This window comes from Dendrobium catenatum, unplaced genomic scaffold (genome assembly GCF_001605985.2).
Source record: "Dendrobium catenatum unplaced genomic scaffold, ASM160598v2 fragScaff_scaffold_368, whole genome shotgun sequence".
NCBI lineage: Eukaryota > Viridiplantae > Streptophyta > Magnoliopsida > Asparagales > Orchidaceae > Dendrobium > Dendrobium catenatum.
This window is the reverse complement of record NW_021318830.1, coordinates 318144-343136: the sequence shown is the minus strand read 5'-3', so window position 1 is coordinate 343136 and position 24993 is coordinate 318144. Positions and strand designations below refer to the sequence as shown.

General features: G+C 31.6%; 1 long non-coding RNA gene across 1 annotated transcript; it reads left to right on the top strand.

Annotated features, from left to right (window-relative positions):
* Positions 1–7253: 7253 nt before the first annotated feature.
* Positions 7254–19250, top strand: LOC114579390. Its single transcript, XR_003700332.1, has 2 exons — positions 7254–7785; positions 18690–19250. It is a non-coding gene; the product is annotated as an uncharacterized LOC114579390 (long non-coding RNA).
* Positions 19251–24993: the final 5743 nt, after the last annotated feature.

The following is a 24993-nucleotide window of genomic DNA, read 5'->3' as shown; positions in this document are numbered from 1 at the left end:
ATATGTTTGTTCTTGAATTTTGAATAGGATTTTTAGAAATATAAATAACACTAGTGTTATCACAATAAATTGGAATGGTGCCTATAGTTAGTCCTAAATCATTCAACTGTTGTTTCATCCAAAGTACTTATGCCACACAACTTCCTAATGCAATGTATTCAACTTCGGCAGTAGATAGGGCTACTGAATTTTATTTTCTACTAGACTAAGAGACTAAAGAATTTCCAATAAACTGACATGTTCCAGAAGTGCTCTTTCTATCCACCCTACAACCTGCAAAGTCAAAATCTGAATAACCAATTATTTCAAATAATAAGTTAAACTTAGGATATCAAATTCCTAAGTTCTGAGTTCCTAAAAGATATCTTAGAATCCTTTTTACTGCTGTCAAATGTGATTCTTTTGGATCTGATTGAAATCTAGCACACAAATAAACACTAAACATGATATCGAGCTGGCTAGCTGTCAAGTAAAGTAAAGATCCAATTATCCCTCTAAATTTCTTTTGATCAACAAATTTTCCCTTAGGGCCCTTATCCAACTGAACTGAGGAACTCATAGGTATACTAATGGGTTTAGCATTATCCATTTCATAATTTTTGAGGATATCCTTAATATACTTTGACTGACTAAGAAATGTACCTTCCTTAATTTGCTTAATGCTAAATCCTAGAAAGTAACTTAAATCTCCAATTAGACTCATCTCAAATTCACTACTCATTATTTTAGAAAAATCATCACAAAAATTTTTATTTGAAGATCCAAAGATGATGTCATCCACATATATTTATACAATGAGTATATCCTTTCCAAATCTCTTCAAAAAGAGTGTTGTATCCACACTTCTTTTTTCAAATGATCTTTCAAGTTGGAAGGTGTTCAACCTCTCATACCAAGCTTTAGGTGCCTATTTCAAACCATATAATGCCTTTTTCAACTTTAAAATATGATTTGGGTATTTAGAATTTTGAAATCCTGGTGGTTGTTCTATAAAAATATCTTCTTGAATTACCCCATTTAAAAAGACACTTTTTACATACATTAGGTATAATTTAAATCCTCTAAAACAGGCAAAACTTAGCAAAACTCTTATTGTTTCAAGTCTAGCTACAGGGATAAAAGTCTCCTCAAAATCAATCCCTCCAATCTGATTATATCCCTTAGCAACTAATTTAGCCTTATTTTTAATGACCACTCCGGAGTCATTCATTTTAACTTTGAATACCAACTTAGTTCCAACTACACTTTGATCCTTTGGCCTTGTAGTTAATTCCCAAACTTTATTTCTTATAAATTGATTTAACTCTTCTTGCATGGCCAAACTCTAAAATTCATTCAAAAGTACTTGAACAATATTAGTGGGTTCAATTGTTGAAATAAAGGATGATGATTGACTTCTTTATTTAATTCACGCATAGTCCTTACACCCTTACTAGGTTCATCAATTATCAACTCCTTTGGGTGGTTTTTAGAAAATCTCAAATCTCTTGACAAAGGGTTTTCTGTCTCCAAATTTTCTTCCACATTTTCTTCCAAATTCTCTTCCAAATTTATTGTATCAATCCTTTAGGAGCTATCCTCTATCTCATCTTCTACAATATTTAGCTCTTCCAAATTTCTAGATTCATCAAATACAATATGCTTGGTCTCCTCAATTACCAATGTTCTTCTATTGAATACTCTATAAGATTTTCTTACACTTGAGTATCTAATAAAAATTTCTTCATCTGATTTTGGATCAAATTTTTCTAAGGCAGATTTTTCATTGTTATGTATAAATACCTTGCAACTAAAAACATGCAAATGTGACAAATTAGGTGTTCTTCCTTTTAGCAATTCATAGGGTGTTTTATTTAAACAAGATCTCACATTTACCCTATTCAGAACATAATATGTAGTGCTAACTACCTCAACCCAAAAATATTTAGGAAGTGAGTATTCTGCCAACATTGCTCAGGCGCCTTATATTAATGTTCTATTTTTCCTTTCGACTACCCCATTTTGTTGAGGGGTTCTAGATGCAGAAAAATTATGATCAATTCCTTTCTCCTTACAAAAATCCTCAAATCTTTCATTTTCAAATTCTCCTTCATGATCACTTTGTATAGTCATGATTTCACACCCAAGTTTTTTTTGAGTCCAAGTCAAAAAATTTCTAAATTCCTCAAATGATTCATTCTTATGAAATAGAAATCTAACCCATGTAAATCTAGAGCAATCATCCACAATCACAAATCCGTATACCTTCCCTCCTAGACTTATAGTTCCAACTGGTCCAAAAAGATCCATATGCAAAATCTCTAATTGTTTACTAGTTCTAAATCCTTATTGGACTGAAAAGAGGACTTCACTTATTTTCCTAATTGACATACATCACAAAGGTGGTCCTTAGTAAAGTCTAGTTTTGGTACACCTCTCATTAAGTTCTTTTGGGTAATCCTTCTAAGGTTTTTCATGCTAGAATGATAAAGTCTCCTATGCCAAAGCCATGACTCATCAGATATAGTTTTCAAACAAAAAACAGTAGGACTTTGAATGTTATTCAAGTCTAGCATATAAATATTATTAACCCTTTTACCATTCAAAACATCTTTACCATTTTGGCTTAATATACAGCTAGTAGGAAAAAAATTTCACACATTATTTTTTATCACATAGCTGGCTTATACTTAATAGGTTATGCTTTAAGCCTTCTACCAAAAACACATTTTCAATGTAAATTTCCTTAAGATTTCCAATCATATATGTCCCAACCATCTTCCTTGTGATGTTATCTCCAAGTGTAACCTTGCCTCCACTCCTAGCTTCCAGCAATATGAATTGTGAAGTATCTCCAGTCATATACTTTGAACATCCGCTGTCCAGGTACCATATGCTCTCGCAAGGTCTTACGTGAGAGAGACCCCTGCAAAATTATCAAACGTTAGAACTGGGAACCCAAACAAGTTTGGATTCTGATTTTGACAATTTATAAAGAGATGCATGCATGATATGTCTAGGTTTATGAATCTTAGGTTTCCACACCAAAAAAGTTTTCTTCTTCAAAGTACAGGTGTGAGCTATGTGTCTAACCAATCCATAATTGTTACATTTGACTTTTGGATAAGGATTCCTAATTCTTCTACCATTCATCTGTCTTTGTAGGGATTAAAAAAATTTAGGATACAAAATAGGATTAGTAAAATCTCCAAGTTTTAGAGGTATCCTATTATCCTCGAGAGCTTTTATCTTCAAAATATAAAATAAATTCATATCTTTCAAAATTCAATTTGTATAATTAGATCTATAAAGTTTGTTGTCCGATTCATCCTTAAAATTCTTAAATTCTATTTCTAGTTTTGTATAAGATGATTTTAAATTTTTATGATTTTTATTCAAGTCATCAAACTCATCAAGTAATTTCATGTGGTTGTTATCAATCAAAGTATGATCTTTCCTAAAGATTTCATGATTATTTTGTAGTTCTTTAAATTCTATACTTAGACTAGCATGCATTTTTTTCATTTTCCAATATGCATTATCCATGTGTTCAGAAACTTCAAAAAGTTCATCATAACTTAAGTCACATACCTCTTCTTGATCTGACTGATCAAGACTATCGACCATTAAGCAAAGATTAGTGACTTCCTCTTCTTTTTCTATCTCTAACGAGTCCGAAGCTGAATCTGCCCAAAAAACTCGTTGTGCCCTTCTTCACAAAAGGTTTCTCCTCTACCTTCTTCTTACTAGGAGTGGCTTTGAGTTTTTGGCAATCTATCTTTATGTTTTCAGGTTTCTTGCACTCATAGCAAATAACTTCATTTGAAACCTTGGCATTTCTATTAAATTTACCTATATTCCATTGCTGACATCTCTTCTTCTTCCTATTTAGAAAACTTCTGAATTGTCTAGTCATCAATGCGATGTCGTCTTCATCCTCAGGTTGTGAGTGTTCACTCTCAGACTCTTTCACTTTCAGTACTATGTTCTTCTCCTTTCGTGTTTCACCTACATCAATATTTCTTTGACTAAATCCTTGCTAGTAAGTAATAAGCGAACCAAGAAGATTATCAATAGAGTAAATGTTTAAATCTTTATACTCTATAATTGCAGTAATTTTAGCATCATAAGCAGTAGATAAATAACGAAGAATCTTATTAACCATTTCAGCATTCGTTAGTTCCCTACCCAATGAATGTAAAGAGGTGACTATTTGTGTGAATCTTGTGTACATATCAGAACTGGATTCATTAGGTTTCATGCAAAATAGTTCATAATCATACAACAATATGTTAAGTCTATATTGCTTAACCTCATTAGTCCCCTCATAAGTTATATAAAGTCTATCCCATATGTCCTTTCTACTCTTGCAAGTAGAAACCTGTATGTAGTCTTCTAATTTTAAAGCAAAAAAGAAACTATTCAAGCATTTGAATTTTAGTTATACTAATTCACGTTCTTCTACTGTCCAATCCATAGGGGGGGGGGTGAATTGGTAATTAAAATTTAATCCCTCTTTTAAAATTTAAAATCAAGAAAATTATTTTTAGTGAATTTTATAAAAAATAATTTTCAACCACAATTTTGAAACAATAAAATAGAAAAATAAAAAGCAGCGGAAACATAAAAGATACGAGGTTTATAGTGGTTCAGTCTAACTTGACCTACATCCACTCCCAGAGGCACCCTCCGAGTTTTGCACTAATACCACTAGTGAATCTCCTTTTGCACCCATAACAAGGCGGAGAAGCCTTTATAAAACTCTCTTCAACCACTACCCGTTGCGGTAGAGAACTGTTGTCCTTTTACACTCTTCCTAGTATTGGCAGTGAATCGTCCATAATTTCACACTCTCCTAGTGTAGGCAGAGAACCCTTCATCCTTTCACACTCTCCTAGTGTGGGAAGAGAACCCTTCATCCTTTCATACTCTCCTAGTATGGGTAGAGAACCCTTCATCCTTTCACACTCTCCTAGTGTGGGCAGAGAACTCTTCATCCTTTCACACTCTCCTAGTGTCGACAGAGAACTAGTTCTCCTTGATAGATTTTCTTCACAAGAAATTTAGAAGGAAGAGAGAAAAGAGTGAAGTAAATATAAATCAAAAGTAAAGATTCTTACCTTTGAACACCAAGTGAAGCTTTCATGCTCCAGTAGTAAGAATCTTCCTTCGAACACTCTCTCACACTCTCTCCTTGACTTTTCTTTTAATAGGCACGAAGATCAGTAGGAAAAAAGATCAAGTGACAATCTAAATTGGACTAATTATATGAAAGATAAGAAAAATGTCCAAAAACTGTAAATTTTCAAGTCAACACAAAGTTGATCGTCCCGTACAATCGTGCATCGTCCTGGACGATTTTACTTAAATGTGTGGAAATGAACCAAATGGATATTGGTATGAACTGAAATCGTACCCAAGCATCATCCCGTATGATCTAGGTTTGTCCGATATGAACAGTTATACCATAGGTCGGTTCCCAAAAACTGCAGGACGTCGCCAAAATTTGAAGAGTCAGTTCACTTCGTCCTGGGACGAATATGAGTTCATCAGAATGAAATTTTTACATAGAATATTTTGTCCTGGTACAAATTTGTGTTTGTCTGGATGAAAATTTTCCAGAGAGCATTTCGTCCTAGCACGAATATGAATTTCGTCTGAACAAAAATTTTCCATAAGACATTTCCTCCTGGGATGAATTTGAGTTCGTTTGGACAAATTTTTTCTAGAGAGCATTTTATCCTGGCATGAATATGAATTTCATCTGAACAAAATATTTCCATAGAACATTTTGTCATGGGATGATTAAATATTCGTCCTAGACGATCAGGACTTAGAAAAATTTTCTTCAACTCCTATTCGTTCCATTGCTCTTTAGAGGAGATAACTAACTTGATCGTCCCATATGAACTATGTTCGTTCCGTACGATTAGTATAAATTTTTAAAGATTTCCTTAAGTGTGTGTGTGTGTGTGTGTGTGTGTTTATTCACTCAATTACAATCACACTCTCTAAAACTTAATTCAAAGAAAAGTGCAAGCTTCAATTCACAAAATCTCTCATGATAAATTTGATTTGAAGTCTTCAGTAGTCTGGAAATTGATTTTCCTGAAATGTTAGTTCACACAAAGCAAAAAAAATCCTCCAAAAAGTGTTAGGAGATATCAATACATAAAACAATAATATTTGGAATCATCAAAACTATACAAGTTGCAAGAATGTAAAACATGCAAATAGCAACTCTTAATAGCTTTTCCCTGCTCAAAGGTACTTAAGAGTAACCCCACCTCGCCATAGGTGTCGCACCGGGTTCCCATCCCACCACGTGCAATAAAGGCGTGTATATGCAGTTTTTCATTTCCCTTGTAGTTTTTTGTTGCTAGCACCGCGACGCACTTCCTCACACCATGCTAACAAAAGTGTGTATAGTGATTGTTTTGCCGTGTTGCAAGTGTCGAATGTAGGCTTTCGTAGTTTGCAAAATGCACAAATTACAATTTTTTTTCTTCCACTTTTTTTTTTGGAGAAATCTTTTTTTTTTAATTATTTTTGTTTTTTTTTTGCATTCTTTTTTTTCTTTTTTTTTTTGGTTTTTTTTTTTTCTTTTTTTTTTTGGCTTCTTTTTTTCACTTTTTTGTTGAGCTTTTCTCTCACTTTTTTTTCAAAAACTTTTCCTCCCCCCCCCCACACACATATATATATAGTACAAATAAGTATATACATCTACATGATTTTATAAATACTTACATGTAAACCTAGTGATAACACTAATAATTATTATTATTATAACTATCACAATAATCATGATTAATAACTAAAAATAAAAGAAATATATACATAGAGGTTGGGTTAGCTTGGTTTCAAATGGCTTGCTGAGTGAGATCAAAAGGAGGTCGAAGGTCTACCATTATGAGAGGTATTTGGCTAGGTGGAGTTGGATTTAACCTCAGTAGATGAAGGCTAATGAGATTGATCAAGTATGTGAGGAGATCGAGCCTTAGATGGGGCAAATTATTGCATCCGATCACCAGACATGGAGAGAGGTTCGGATATTAATAAATTATTATTTTAAATTAAGCGCATCAAAAGCGCAGGTAAAGTGCAGGTATATCGCAGGTATAGCGCAGGTAAAGTGCAGTCAAAAGTGCAGTCAAAGCGCACCTAAAGCGCAAGTCAAAGCGCCGTCAAAAGCGCAGGTGACATGGCAAATTTTTATTGGATGTCCGAACTTATTCTCCTCGTTCGGTGACCAGATGCAATAATTTTCCCTTGGATGGTGAGCAGATTGCGGGATAGAGGGCTTGGGTTGGAAGGCTTGAAACAGGATGCTCGGCTAGGGCAAGTTGGTGGAGATTAGGTTGAGGCCAGTAGTGAGGTCTTGGCTTAATACTGGAGGAAGAAGGAGGTTGGTTGGGTTGCTTGCTGCTTCGGGCGTGGCTATAAGTGGAGGTCGAGGCAACATCGGTTTGTAGAGTTTAGGAACAGCTATGAGAAGTGGAAGAAGAGGAATGGGTCTCGTGGATTTTGGCATGGGTAGATCGGACGGGACAGGGAAGTTCATTTGGTTGGGAAGGAATGTAGTTTGGATGTTGGCTGGCTTCGGTAGAGTTAGGAGCGACTGTCTTTGGGAGCATGGGAGAAGCGAAGAGGCAAACAAATGAAGCTTTGGTTTGGCTCTTGTTTTAAAGTTGCGAATGAGAGTGCAGTTAAGGCAAGATTTCAGGAAATGACACGATTGACGTCGAAGGAGCAATAACTGAGCAGAATTTCAGGTGGGATTCATGGAGATTTTCGACGGGATAGGAGGTTTGATTTTTTTTCTTCTTCTTTTATGCTTTACACAGAGGTCAATAGCTGACTTGGATGGGTAAAAAATGGTCTTAAACCAAAATTAGGTCAAATTCAACTAAAAGCCTTTATCAAGTTTTAGAGTGGATTTTTATGTGAAAGTGATGGACAATTGTTAAGAGTTTTATAATAAAAGGTTGATAGGATTTAAGGATCTTAAGTACTTTCCACTCATTAAACCAGTATAGCTTGAAGGAATCTCTAAATCCCTTCAAGTTTGAGGCCGACCACCAAGCCCCTACTCCTTTGGAATAAACTACAACTTTATAAATAGATCAAAAGCTCTTCATTCTAAAATAAAAAAAGCAAGTTTTTGATTTAGCTTTACAAGTAACTTATTTTAGATGCATATATGATTTTGTTCTACTAGTAAATAAGTCATGGTTTTACAAGTAAACACATTTTTAGTTTAATTAAAACTAGTTAAAGAAAATTTTATAAGGTAATAAAATATTTAATTATATATAATAAAATATCAAAATAAATATAGAAATGGATAACCTGCCTAAGAAAATTGAAAGTTGATGTCCTCCTATCTAGTAGTTGGTGTGTGCTAAAATGTGAGTTGTCAATTTATTATTCTTTTGGTATTTCCTCTTCATTTTTTAAATTATACAATTTAATTTAAGAGTGATTTCAATTAAAGTTCTTATTGATTTATATATTTTTGTTTGGGTTTAAAGATTTAGTGTTTCATTTTTATTTTGAGATGTTAAAGAATGCCATAAATATACAGCTTTTATCCTAAAATAAACCATTTCATGTAGTACATCCTAAACATACCAAGGTTACTCCGAACTAAAGATAAGATGGGAAACTCTACATTATATTAAAGGCAATTAATTTTTTTTATGGATTTTTATTATTTATGACTTATAGACTTAATGAGAGAAAATTCATTTTAAGCATGATAATATTTAAATTATTTTGATTAATATTATTTATATTTTTTTGAGTGCGTATAAATATATTTATCATTTTTCTAGTTTTTCTTTCATTATTTAAAGGTTATAATTCTTGATTATATTAAATTGGGATTTATGCAAATATACATGCTATGTGAAGTAATAAAGTAGTGAGCAGAATATCATTCTCACAAGGATAGGTATTACTCTAAGATCAATCTTGTATTGTTTATATGAACTAATTAATTTATCTTATCTGCAAAGTTATCAAGGGGTGCAAATAGAAACATTCAACTAAAGTTTCAAAAAGGAAAATTTTGTGTCAAAGGTGGCTTTGAATTTATAATGGTTAGAGATTCATGAATGAAAAATTCAAAACTCTCCTAATTTTGTTATGAATTAGAGTGGATATACTCCTAGTTTTTGTTAAGAATATTGGAGTGTATAGCTAAGTTTTCACTAAATTACTATGATTAGGTCTCTTAAGACTCTAGCCATTATATGTCTATGCATGACAAAGTTTAGTTTTAAATCCCCTAATTGTTCCACTACTCCATTGAGGTGGTAAATCACAGTAATTTTTAAGTTCATGAAAGGCCCATGCATGAACTAAATTAAGTATGAGGGAATTAAAATAAACACTCAAATGATTCGTTGAATTAAGATCTAATATTAAGTACACTAATGAGGACACTAATGTGGGTTATTTCCATTAATGTATGCTTTTGCGTACTTAAAAATAAATCCCTACTAAAAATTTAAGTGCACGTGTCGATCAAATAATAAAAATGTTTATGTGAGAGTGTTGATCTCACAAGGAACTATTTTGCTTCACACAATTTTTCTAGTACTATCTACTACAAGAAATAAAAATTATCCTACACAATAAAATCACGTTTGTATGTTGTCTAGAATGAGAATTACAAAAGAAAAGTGAAGATACCAATATATAAAGTATTTTGGACTAATGACATTGAAATATGCTATGCTTTCCCAAGTATACTCCCTTAAATTAGTTGTGAATTAATGTATGTGCATTCTTAGATCTTTATTGAGCTTATAAGAATGTAAAGAAACGTTATGACCTTCCTATAATTATTTTATCTCCATAGACCCTTGAATACTAAATATCTTATGTCTAGGCATGCAAGTATTCCATTCAAATTCTCCTAATTATTCCAGTATTCCTCCGACGAGGTAATATATCATACTAAATTTTTATTCTACAAATGACAAATGCATTGATTGAATTAAGAGCCAGAGATATTAAAAATGTCCATCCATAATTTAAAGAAAAAGATTATACATTAATAATTACTTAGATTTTCATAGCATTAGTTCAAAACTATGAGTTTAGTTGGCCATATAATAAAATAAAATAACACAATTTCCATTATTTTCTTAAGAAAGTTAGAAAAATTGAAAAAAGTAAAAAGATATCACCTAAAATGAATGATACCAAATTGAGCTGCAAGTTTAACCCTCCCATAGTGTATCTCCCCTTACAGCATTGCTCTTCACATTCCTTTCCTCCAAAAATACTTTTTTTCTCAGTATAATATTAGCCAGTCACTCTAAAGTATGTTATCTTTCTCCCATCTGGCCTATCCTCTTAGAAATCTATTCAAAACAACAACACACTTACACATAATAATAGAAAAAATATTTATACTTATTATAGATTGGCTCAAGTGATATGATGCTCAAACAAGGGTGGCATCCTGGTGCTATAAAATGAGCTAGCACCTCAGTGCTACTAATGGTTCTCCGTTACAGCACTAGGCTAACCCAGCATGAATTTTTGCTGATCTGACATGACTGTTGATTGATCCGGCATAATGTTAACAACATTATGACATTAATTCTTCTATTTCTATAACATTGTTTCAATACTTGTGAATTTTCTACATTTCATGAGAAATTTCAACATGCACTGCATTAACTAAAGACAAATATATTCACTAGAATTTATCATAATAAAACATTACAAAATTTTCATTTAACACACAAATGGTCTAATGCTTTATAAGCCCAGAATAATATCTTAGCTAGCCATGAAATTAGAATTAAGTAAAACACACTTCATTTAATTACAAAATAAAAGTATAATAGATAATTCTAGGATAGTTGTCACAAGGAAGTTCTTTACAACTTGATACAAACTCTTCTTGCCACTATAATAGACTTCTTGTCTTTGTACTTACTCCTTCACTCTCTCTATACTATTTCTTAGACTATTTATGAATAAAAATATGGCCAACCCCTTTCATAAATTTGACAAAAACTATTTAAATTTAGTACTAATAACTAACACAAGCATTATGGTTCTTCTCGTGCTAGTGTTGTGATGCTTATGAAATGAACTAATTACATACTGCTCATGTACCATTATGGTGCTCTAACTGAATTGATGTATCGCTTCCTTGGGGTAACCAACTTAATTGTTGTACTATGGCATTCAGGCAATTTGGGCGGTGTATTGGCATTATGGCTTGGCATTTCCTTTATTGAGGTGCTTTGCTCTCTATCTTTTTGGTCAAATTTAAGGGTCAGCCACCATGGCGCTCCATGGTGTGGCTACATGGCGCTTGTGCAATTTTCTAAATTTTGAGACATTTTTATGTAATTCCCCAGCATAAAAGCTTCAAGTGATATCCTTTCACAACAAAGATATCAAAATAATCACACAAAATTACACTAATAATTATTAATAAATTTTCTAATTTCTAAGTTTTTAATTATTCTTTTATTATTTTTATAATTTAGTAATTTTAATTTTTAGTTTACATGATATCAAAAAATTATGAAATAATTACTTCAAGTTTGGGACAACCACAATACCATCTCATTAAATTTTGAATTATTATTTTTTTAATGTCTATTTTAATATAGAGCTGTGGCTTGTGATTCTTCCCTTAAGTGATCCTCCCAGTTATTTTTTATATAAAATTAATCTCCATATTAATATTTCACCCCTCTTTAAATTCTCCCTCAATTTATTTTTTCAATTCACCTTCTTCTCATGTTTGAAAGAGTCTCTAAAAGGAACTTCTTCACCTTCTTCTCTTCCTGTTGGATTGTTAGTTGCTCGAGCTCCACATGAAGAAAAATGTTGAACAAATATTGGTTTTTCATGCTTCTTATGAACATTTATTATCCTTCTTTTTATAGTTCTGAAGCACCATCACCCCATGATATACCTAAAAAACCTGATAGACTCATCAGACTCACCTCTTCTTTTGGTGACTACTTCTATATTTTGACCCCTTTTATCGATCAATTTATTGAGTGGAATTTTTTATTCTTTGTTTAGGGTATTGATCAGGTTCAGTAGGTAGTGGAGTTCAGGCAAGCGATGCCTCACGTAGTTTCTAAATCACCTTCAAACAGGCAATTAATGCCTTGGTACAATTTCTTGATCACCTTCATTAACCCCTTGCTTGTCATTCATAGGTATAACGACAACAATCGGAGTAGATCTCCATATTTATATTGTTGGATGAGCCTATTAATTGCAAAAGCTTTGTTATTTCCTTCAATGTTTTACATATTGTTATTTATGTATCATACTAATATATATCTTACAATTTGGGAGCTTGACCTTTTATTTTGATGATTATATATGTTATTAGATATCAAATTTATTTTCTCCTATTTTATACATTGCATATATTTTTTCTATGCACTATTGATATTTTAGGTTCAACATATACAAAACACCATCGAAGAATTAGAGCACAAGGAAGAAATGTGTTATTCAGTCTTTGTTGAAAAGAATAAGTATTTTACTATTCTTGAGTCTATATTTATAAGAGGTGTATATTGACTTAGCAATTATGTACACTCACACAAGGAAGAATGATATTAAATATTTTAAGTTGCTTGAATATTATACTAGACGATCTTGATCGTACTATATGATCCGTGAAATTAGAAATTAATTAAAATATTTAATTAAATAAGATTAATTTACAATGGGCTATAACTAATCGTACTGGACAAACATAACATCATACATGATGATCAAATACATTTAGTATATTCTCCATCATTTAAATTAGGCAATAATTTGAATTTTGAAATTTGTTGTGATTGTATTGTATGAACTAGTTTGTACTATACAATATTTAAAAGTCATGCCAAATTGAATCCCTATAATTAGACAATCAAATCAGGATTAATTAATTTTGATGATGTATGATATAATAATTATTATACTGGATGATCGACAAAGTGGCATTCTAGATATTAATTTGTCATCCCAAGGTTCATCTAGTATGAACTATTATTCAATTGAACTAATCATATCAGACAATCTTAGATCATACAATAGAGGATGAACTAATCATACTGTACAGTATTAGTATTGTATTGTATGAACAGAAGCGACATAATTAAAAATTAGCTTTTTAACCCCTCTACATAAATCTTGTTATAGCTTTAGTGGAGTCTTTGGGTAGTTAAGGGTTTTGTTTCTTCTATGAGAGAGCATAAACAAAGACAATATTGAAATCCTTATGTGATTCAAGGGAGTGTGAGAGGAGTTTATAGATGGTATCTCTACCCAACCTACACCTGAGTTCCTTTAGTTATGTTAGTGTATCTCTTAATAAGAGTTTTGTGAAAGAAATACTTTGAACTTTGTTAAGTGTAATATGTATTATTTATTCTATTTAAATTTCAATGAAAATGCTTTCATACTGGAATGTTTTGAAATGGCAAAAATTACTAATATTAAACTGCACCATGGCACTAGCCCATATAACACTATAACGCCAAGTTCAATCATTCTGAGGCTCCCATTATAGATGTTGCAGCGCTAGCCTTCTCTATTTACAAGCATCACAATGGTACCATTATTAACGTCGTGATGTTACACAACATCACTACCCCAACATTCAACACTACAACACTTGTGTCTTGAGAAAACGAGTATTGCAATTCCATACCTTTCCACGCCTCAAACTTTTGGAGCGTTGTGACAGAGTAGTTATCAACATATGAAGCCATGTTGATTTGACAAAAGATATGCTGATTCGGTAAAAAAGACATGCCATTTCAATTATAAACCATGCCACATCAGCCAATATCTAGCAAAGCAGACTTTATAGTAGGTAGGTGCTAGTTCATTTTTTCACCACTAGTGATACCACCTTATTGAGCGCCACAACGCTTGAACTTTACCCTGTACTTACCATAAATAGTTTTTTAGTTCTGTTATTTTGGGAGTTCTATCACTTGAGTGAATTCTTATAATTTTTAGTATGTTTCTTTAGTACACCCTTAGAGTAAAGTCTAAAGGAGGCTAGAAAAGTGCAAGATACTTTCATAGTGGAGAACATAGCCCATTTGTATAAGCAACTCTATGATTAATGGAAGGAGTTTAGAGAAGATCATTTGATCCTTCTAGATTATTTCTTATTACTTCACTTGCATCTTTTCTTTTAATGAACATAATGAAGATGAGTTTTGTTGTGATTTCCTCCAAATCTAGCTAATTCTATAGTTTTGGGCTAATGATGTAGAAAGCATAGTATGTACTAATATATACTCTAATTTTGGGCTAATGATGACATAAATAATTTTTTGTAGGAAACATTATTGTGCTAAAACTGAACTAGTGTTTGGATTGTAAACATCGCAACATTCATTCATTGAGCGATATGGTATTTAAAGCTAGTACCACGATGACGATAAGAAAATCACTTGGTTAAACTATCGCAATTATGTACTCATGAACATTTCAGTATTTATATATCATATTGAGGGCCTAAACACTACATCATCAAGCATTGCAACATCAAAATAGTTATTCCAATAGTTATTTTATTTTTTATGTCAACGAACCATATAAATCATAATGTTTTCATTATTAAGAGTTGGTTAGAACCATCTGTTGTTGATAGCACCACGATGTTAGGTTAAAATCACCATTATTAAGTTAGTTGTACAACAGTGGACCTCCGTCAGCACACAGTGCTTGTACATGTTAAAAGACACAGTGGTTGCTCAGTCAAAAGTTGATGTTTCATTTCCCATAGTGGTACGCCACATGGATTGAACCATTGTAGTGTTTTTTAGTTTAACCTTGCCTATCATTTTGTGTTTTGAAGTGCTGCATCACTGAGCCCTCCAATGCCATAAAGCTCCATTTATTTAAAAATAATTAACTCGTGATTCCAAAATCCTAGCATCCTTATCATGAGACTATTGTAAGTAAGGGTTGGGTGCATTTGTGTGAAGACCCCTATGTTGTCATTGTTAATGTTATTAGGGGGGTTTTTTTTTTTGCCAATGGGAAAGAGGTTATTTAGAAAAGATTTCATGTTAGGGGTTAGTGAGTTCCGTATGATTTTGTTGTAATTAACAAACCCTAGAATCTTAAAGATTTTTAATTTGAGTGGCGCACTGCATTTTCTAAGACCTCCATAGATCCTAAGGATATTTTGAGAGTTTTATGTAGACCCATTAGTGGGACAGCCTAGAAGAAGAGAGAAAATAAACTTATCAATTTCCCTACATTATATCTTACTCAAACATCTAATGATTAGCATTATTTCATTTATGCTTGCCTTCTTCTTAGCAGGAATATTAGTGAAGTGATCCGGGATCGTGCCATATTAAATTATGCCATTCAAATGGGTTATTCCATAGATATAGGAAAACTTATTTTCTCTTCTTTGACTTATATCATTAGGGCTACCACTTCAGTAGGATGGGGACATCCTTTTCTTATCTATGCTTTATGTGTAAATATAGGTGTAAGGGGGGACCAATTTGAGGAGAACTTATTCCCTATCTCGGCTCTTTCCAAAAGAAAATTTTTGAGTTTTAAGTAGGTAGTAGGAGGGGATATTATGGGAGGTCCTAGTGAGCCCATATCATCTAATAAACCCAACAACAATAATGGTAGTAGGAGTCCGAACAGTCTTAAATCTTTTAGATAGTAGGAGGCTGATTCTAGAATTTAGATGGATGGGGTGTTGGACTTATGTGATGATGTCAAGGGGTGGCATGATGAGATGAAGATGAGAGTGGCCCATTTCATGTACCATTAGAAGAATAGCTATAATTATACTTCTGGATTCAATAATGCATTATTTGGCATGTTCAAGAGTAGTTCATCTGTAGAGCATCGTGATCAGCTGCAGTTCCATTCAACACCCACTTATGATACTCTTATTTGGCACCCATCGACTAGAGATAATAATGATAATGAAGAGGAAGAAGATCTTGATTATGATAGTTAGGAGGCATTATAGTTTTATTTTTCCTAGATGTTCTTGAGAGAGAGAGAGAAAGAGAGAGAGTGTGTGTGTAATGATTGTAGCTATTATTATGTGTAGTTCTTTTTATTTCTTAAGGGGCATCCTCATGTTGATATTCTGATGTTGTCCTTCTATAATGTTAGGGTGGATGTTAGTGCCATCTTTGATGTCATTACATGTGGTGCTCTAGTCACTGGTTATCTTCATTAGTTATTTTGTTGAATGTATCACATGTTTTGTGCCTTTTTATCTTTTTTAAAAAAGCATGTGTATCTCTCATCAATTTATGCTTTTTTTATTTTGTAAGGTGTTATTTTATTTTTATTTGACTAAATTCTTTATGCTTAAATTGTTGTAAATTGTCCTCTAAAATTATTTGCACTTTGATTACTTTGTCAAAATACAAATTATTATTAAAAATTATATAAAATTAGGATAATTTAAAATTCTAGCTGATAATTTGCAATAACATTGCATAATAATTCGAAGTTCAAAAACTTAACAATTAACTAATCTAGATCATTTAAGCTATGGACTTTATTTTGAATTTAGAAACTATACAATAACTCATTGACAATTGAACTAAAAAATGAATAATTTAGTTTAAGGGTTAGTTGTAAATAGCTTAAATTAGGAGGATCTAAATAAAATTGAAATTAGAATTAGTGATCTTATTAAATCCTTATGTCCTATGTCCTGGATGAGAAAAGTGGAGGGTTGCATTAGGTAGTCGACAGCCCATGTAACAATTGTCAAATAATTATGACATGAATCCTTTAAGAAATTGTATTAATGCTAGGGCGTCCTCTGGAAGCGACGCGTTGTATGGCCTGAATATAGTGACAAGTGTGCAAGGGCCGCTGCACCGACGCCCTTGTGCAGTGTTAAATAAGCAAGGGTTCCCACATCAATGACGGATGTGGGCAAAGAAGCTAGTCCATAAAACTAAAATTAGGATAGGAACTTGGAATATAGGTTCCCTTATAGGAAAATTAATGGAATTAATAAATATTATGATTAATAGGAAGTTAAATATTTTGTGCATTTAGGAAACTAAATGGGTTGGAGAGAAGGCTAAGTAAATTTTTAGTTTAGGATTTAAACTTTGGTATTCGGGTAGGAGTCGTACTAGAAATGGTGTAGGTGTTATTATAGATAAGAGTTTAAAGCATAATGTTATAAATATTAATAGGATTGGAGATAGAATTATAACTTTAAAGATTGTTGTTGATGATAAGATTATTAATTTTATAAGTGCTTATGCTCCTCAAGTAGGTTTGGATATGAGTTCTCAATTAAATATTTGGAATGACTTAGGAGAATTAATACCAAAGATACATCTTGAAGAAAGAGTTTTTATGGAAGGAGATTTAAATGGACATGTTGGTAGAGAGGTAGATGATTTTAAAAGCATTCATGGTGGCCATGGATTTGGAATGACGAATGAAGGTGGCAAGACCATATTGGATTTTTGTTTAGCTTATGATTTTTCAATTGCTAATACCTTATTTAAGAAAAGGAATGAGCATCTCATCACTTATAAAAATGGATATAGTACAACCCAGATTGATTATTTTCTTATTAAAAAATTAAATCATTTAGATTGCAAAGATTGTAAAGTTATTCCGAGTGAAACTTTATGTACCCAACATCGATTATTAGTTTTGGACTTTAAGATAAAGGGGCATAAAATAAAAAGACTTGGTTAGAAAATATTAGGAATGACCTTTCTTTATTAGATTTAAATGAGAATTTGACTTTTAATAGGACACAATGGAGAAAAAGGATTCATGTAGCCGACCCCACGTAGTGGGATAAAGGCTTGATGATGATGATGTTGTTGTTGTTGTATTAAATCCTTACATTAATTTAATAGGATTGCAAAGAATTGAAAGCAAAAATTGATATTCAAATCTTTAAGTATGTACTTCACAAATAGTAAAGAAAACATAAATGAGAAAAACTTAAGATGAAATATTACAAAAAGAAAAAAAAAATGAGTACATTAAAAATTATTATTAGTTGTAGCTTAAATTCAAATGCTTCCCACTTAAATAAAAAAAGATATAAATAAGTGAACTAGTACCTGTCATGGTGCACGAATAAAATTTTTATTTAACTATAAACACCACTAGTTCCTAGGTTATACTTTTTATTTTTATATAAAAAGTCAATTTTATACAAACATAGTGAATATATTCAAAATAAGCTAAAGCAAGGTTGACTGATTCAGATTATTATTATGACCTTTTGAAATTAAAATTATAAATTTATTCATTCCAAATTAATTTTAAACTTTATTTTATTATCCTATATTTTAGTAATTTTAAATTATTAATTTTTTTACTTTGGTTATTAAGTGATTATGGGTGAAAGTTATTTTTGCTTTAGGATAATCAAGAGTTTAAGCTAGGAAAATTTATTAAGTGTAAATTATGTATTATTTATTATATTCAAATTTTAGTGAAATGTATTATTTTAGTTTTATTTGTATATGAAATAATAAAAAAATGTTAAATAGTGCCATGATGGTAGCTCATATAATACCTTAAAGCCAAGTTAAATAACGTCGAGGCACCCATTACAAACATTGTTGTGACACTCTTGTCTGTTTACAAGCACCACAATTGTACCATTATCAGTTCTGTAGCATTACGCAGCACTGATGCACTAAAATTCAGCACTACAGTTCCAGTTGTCTCAGGAAAATGAGTGCCACAATGCCATGCCTTTCTATGCCTCAGCATCGGATTCCTAATTTGAGCACCACAGTGCTCAAAATTATGGAGCACCATGGAGGAGCAATTACCAACATATGGAGCTGTGCTGATTTAGTCAAAAAAATGTACCGATTCAGTAAAAAAGATACACAATTTTTATTAGTGACTGTGCCATTAGCTAACATCAAAGTGGAGAAGACTTTACAATGTTAAGGTGTTAGTTTTTTTTTATAATCATGATGCCACCATATCGAGCGCTGCATTTCTTAAACTAGACCTTGTACTAATTAGAAATAGTTTTTTAGTTCTGTTATTTTGGGTGTTTTATCACTTGAGTGAATTCTTATAATTTTTAGTGTGTTTCTTTAGTTCCCCTTAGAGTAAAGTGTAAGGGAGGCTAGAGAAGTGTAAGATACTTTCCTATTGGAGATCTTAGCCTATTCATGTAAGTAACTCTATGATTGATAAAAGGAGGGTGGAGAAAATCGTTTGATCCTTCTGGGTGACAATTTTCTTTTTTACTTCTCTTATATCTTTTCTATTAATGAATACAATGAAGATGAGTTTGCTTGTTATTTCCTCAAAGTATAACTAATTCTCTAGTTTGGGGCTAATGATGTAGAAAGCATAGTATGTACTAATGTAGACTCTTGTGCTTTAATGACTATATTGATGTTTTCAATATCTCTTCATTGAATGCATACAATAATCGTTTGGGTAGTTAAATATAGTGTGATGTATATTCTTGATGGAAGAATGCTAGAACAATTAGGAATTTTGAAATGGAAGATTGGCATACCTAGATATAGAATGTCTGAATATTTTAGCCTTTATGGAGATAGTAAATCCATAGGAATACCTTAAACATTTCTTCCACCCCTACAAGCCTGACAAATATTTAAGGATGCATATGGTCTGATCCACATCTATAATGAAGAGTCACATTAGGAAAATTATGTTATTTATATTCATTAGTACAAAACATTTTATTCTCATAAATATTCTTCTAAATATCAAAAATATTTTTTTCAAGACTTTATTCACTTTTAGTTATAAAAACAAGAAACATCGTTTTTATTTTTAGTAAGATAAGTGATGCATTTGAAATAAATAGTAATAGTTAAATTACAATTTAGCAGAACAGTTCCTCGTAGGTTCAAGACTATTCACTTTCACTTTAATACTTATTTAGCATGGATACTTGTGTAATTCAGTGGATTGTTAAATTTTCTATCAAAAAAATCTAAGCATAGTTTAAACTCAGTGAGTCTCAAAGGAGCTCAAGATAAGCCCCCTATCAAAGGCCAAAGATCTTTGATGACTCTGTCTGAACAAAGAAGTGAAAGGATGACTTGGTGATGCTGCCAAACCAAGTAATTGAAAGGAGGGCATGACAACTCCACCAGACTAAGGAAGTGAAAGGAACTCTTGGTGACTCCATTGGACTGAGGAGGTGAAAGAAGGACATGACAGCTCTGTTGAACTAAGGAGGTGGAAGGAGGGATTCTTCAGGTGTGAAGAGTTTGAAAAGGTGCATTCTACACCTATGGAAAGGGGGAAAGGGATTCTCTACCTATCGATGGGTTGAAAAAGAATAAATGTATTAGTGCAATTCTTGAAGAGGACCATCAAGGAGTGGACTTAGGACATGTTTATCAAACCACTATAAAAACTAATTTGGTTTTCTTTATTTTTTGCATTTACTTTCTATATTTTACTTCACTAGAATTTTATTTTTAGCACAATAGGTTGATTGTGGTTATATCAATTAAAGAAATTTGTTGTGGTTGATAGTGGTTCATGTTTATGTTACAAAACAAAAAATTAAATGAAAAAGAAAAAGAAAAAGAAAAATAAAAAAATTCTATAAAATTCAAAAAAAAAAATCTTATTTAGAGTTCTATGGTGAGTTGATCTATTTCATTTATTCAAATGTTTCTGATAAAATGGGAATTTGATTTTTTAATTCAAAAGGTTTTTGAAGAAAATTTTAATCACTAATTCACCCCTATCTCTTGGTGTGCCATTTTCACATTCAATTAATTTCATATGCAATATTGAACTTTCTATTGGTATCTTAGCACGTTCTCTTATATTGTAGTTTTAACACCTAGAGTTTACTACCATGGCACATTTTGGATATCATAATAATGCTTAAGGGTTCTATTACCTGCTCATCTTTGTTTGACAATGTGCTATTTAATTTTTGGTAAATACGCATGTCTATATTTTGGCAATTTATTGATTTTCACATGTGGCATATGATTCATGTTGGATATACCTTACTTTCTCATATTAATAATGGTGTGTAAATAAAAATTCCCTTTAAATGGTCTATAAAAGATAGGGGTTTAGCACAAATGAATGCAAAATGTTTAAACTATTTTTTTTGTGCATGAAATCAAAAGACTATATGCATGTATCTACTGACATCAGTGAAAAAGAGACAAGAGATAGATTATGTATCACATACAAAGGCACTAGTGAGGTCAAATAGTCACAATTTAATTTGTTAGTACATAAGTATGAACTCTTTTGCATGAAACCTAGTGAGTTAATATTTAATATGTATACTAGGTTCACCAAGATAATCACCTCTTTGCAAGTCATGGGTAGGGAGATTTTTAACTCTGAAAAATTTAACAAAATATAACATTATCTATTTCTTATGATGCTAAAGTCACACACTTGGTGACTCCATTGGACTGAGGAGGTGAAAGAAGGACATGACAGCTCTGTCGAACTAAGGAGGTGGAAGGTGGGATTCTTCAGGTGTGAAGAGGTTGAAAAGGTGCATTCTACACCTATGGAAAGGGGGAAAGGGATTCTGTACCTATCGATGGGTTGAAAAAGAATAAATGTATTAGTGCAATTCTTGAAGAGAGGACCATCAAGGAGTGGACTTAGGACATGTTTACCAAACCACTATAAAAACTAATTTGGTTTTCTTTATTTTTTGCATTTACTTTCTATATTTTACTTCACTAGAATTTTATTTTTAGCACAATAGGTTGATTGTGGTTATATCAATTAAAGAAATTTGTTGTGGTTGATAGTGGTTCATGTTTATGTTACAAAACAAAAAATTAAATGAAAAAGAAAAAGAAAAAGAAAAATAAAAAAATTCTATAAAATTCAAAAAAAAAAATCTTATTTAGAGTTCTGTGGTGAGTTGATCTATTTCATTTATTCAAATGTTTCTGATAAAATGGGAATTTGATTTTTTAATTCAAAAGGTTTTTGAAGAAAATTTTAATCACTAATTCACCCCTATCTCTTGGTGTGCCATTTTCACATTCAATTAATTTCATATGCAATATTGAACTTTCTATTGGCATCTTAGCATGTTCTCTTATATTGTAGTTTTAACACCTAGAGTTTACTACCATGGCACATTTTGGATATCGTAATAATGCTTAAGGGTTTTCTATTACCTGCTCATCTTTGTTTGACAATGTGCTATTTAATTTTTGGTAAATACGCATGTCTATATTTTGGCAATTTATTGATTTTCACATGTGGCATATGATTCATGTTGGATATACCTTACTTTCTCATATTAATAATGGTGTGTAAATAAAAATTCCCTTTAAATGGTCTATAAAAGATAGGGGTTTAGCACAAATGAATGCAAAATGTTTAAACTATTTTTTTTGTGCATGAAATCAAAAGACTATATGCATGTATCTACTGACATCAGTGAAAAAGAGACAAGAGATAGATTATGTATCACATACAAAGGCACTAGTGAGGTCAAATAGTCACAATTTAATTTGTTAGTACATAAGTATGAACTCTTTTGCATGAAACCTAGTGAGTTAATATTTAATATGTATACTAGGTTCACCAAGATAATCACCTCTTTGCAATTCATGGGTAGGGAGATTTTTAACTCTGAAAAATTTAACAAAATATAACATTATCTAATTATTATGATGCTAAAGTCACAACTATATTTAAATCAAAATATCATAATGTATACTCTATTGATAATCTTTTAGGCTCTTTTATTACTTACAAGCAAAATGTGAGCCAAAGGCTTTCAGATGCAAGTGATTGAAAGAAAGAAAGGATATTGATATTTAAGGTTGATGACATCGAGAGTAATTCACTAGTTGATGGGAGCGAGGACATTACATTAATAACATACTAATTTAAGAGCTTCATGAAATACAAACACAAGTGCCACTTCGACTAAAGAAAATATAAAATTGGTAAGTTCAATAGGTTTTCTTCTGTCTTTTTTTTTTTTTGAGTGTAGGAAGCCTGAATAGATGAGATCAGATTGCCCCAACATAAAAATCCAACCTTCTTAGCAAAAGGTTGAGTATAGTTCAAACTTAAGGAGGGGCAAGAAGAAGCTATAAATGACATTCCGAGTGAACTCAGAGTGAGATTTCGTAGAAACAAAATTGGAAGAGGAGGTAACCCACCTTTATTTAGTGGAAAAAGATGGTATTGTGAACTCGGATCAGGATGAGGTATACGAGACATAATATGATGATTTATTTTCTATATCTTAACAAATAAATTACTCCTATAAAAGTTTAAAAGTATGCCTAACACTTGAATAAAGAATTTTCAAATTTAAAGGAACAACAATAAATTTTAAACAAAGATCATTCAAGTTTTAAAATTGACCGTACTATATTACTTAAGGATAATGAATCATTAATGGAAGAGTTTGATTTATTAAATAAACAACATGTTGAATTACAAAGTCACATGAATCCTTGAATGTTGAATACAAAGTCACATGAATCCTTGAATATTGAAAAAAATGAGTTAGAAGAACTTGCATTATAACAAGAAAGTATATACATGAATTAAAAGTGAAAGTTAGTTTATATAAAAGTGAAAACAAGCATTTTAAAAATAAAAAGTGAAAACAAACATTTTAAAAATAAAATAAGTGCACTACAAGATAATGCACCTAGGCCTATGCATACATAAAACCACAACCTAGGAAGCAGCATGCATAATACATCCATAGGAAGAGAGAATATCCCCCATTTAGACTAGTAAACCCATTTCCATGGGTTATATGTTATTTGTGTGGCATTTTAGGACATATTACTTACACATGCACACTACACCATAGAATACATTTTATTTGGATGCCAAAAGAATTAGCATCACATCATTTCATTCATACGTTCAAGCATAAGACAGGACCCAAATCCACTTAGGTTACTAAACCTAAGATGTGATTGTTTTGTAGGAATGCTCTCATAAGAAGTCTAGTGTCTGCTCAAGACATATGATAGGAGATTTGAAATTGCTCATTATGCTGGTGGCTAGAGGTGGAGGTAAAGTCACCTTAGGATATAATTATATTAGGAAGATAGTGCGTACATATATAATTAGCAAAACTTGTGATTTTTCTTCTGAAAATAGTTAGTTAGTTGTGAATTTGAAACATAACTTGGACATTATTAATCAATTGAATGACAAAGGCTTAGATATTAAAATTTGTTCTAATAAATGCCTTATTATTTTAAATGGAAAAACTATTTTATATGGTATGAGAATAAATAATATTTATATGCTTAACTTGAGTTGTATTGATGTGTCTAATCATGTGTTCCATTTGATAATTATTATAGTTGAATCATAGCTATGATAAGGGTGACTATGTCATGCTAGCACGAAAACACTATCGGAAGATAACTTAATTAGATTTAGTTAGAGGCCTCTCAAAATTAGAATTCACCAAAGATCATTTGTGTTATGTTTATCAATTAGAAAAAAACTAGATCATCCTTTCATGCAATCAGGGATATAATAACCATTAATTTACTTGAAATCTTCCATATGGACTTGTTTTGACATATTTGTACAGCTAGTCTAGGTGGTCAAGCTTTTGGATTTGTAATTATGGATAACTTCTTAAGATTTACATGGGTAAAAAAGCTTAGTGGTAGCAATCACTACCTCTGCCTGGAAATATTTAGATAGACCATATTGTCCCATCATTTCCCTAGATGCCACCACCAAATTTTTATTTTTCCATTCAAGAATTCCATTTTTTGTGCGGTCTTAGGGGAAGATAAATTAAGAAAAAAGATTCTTGTAGCCTACTCCACATAATGAGATAAAGGCTTGATGTTGTTATTGTATCTAAAACATAATTTATAAACCTAATATAGATTTCTCTTTTTATCATAGTGTTAATTTATTTTTTACTTTAATATAATTGAAAAAAGCTAGGGGTTTATGGCATTGCCACATAAGCATTAAATGCATGTGAAGCATATTTTAAATTTTTTTTTC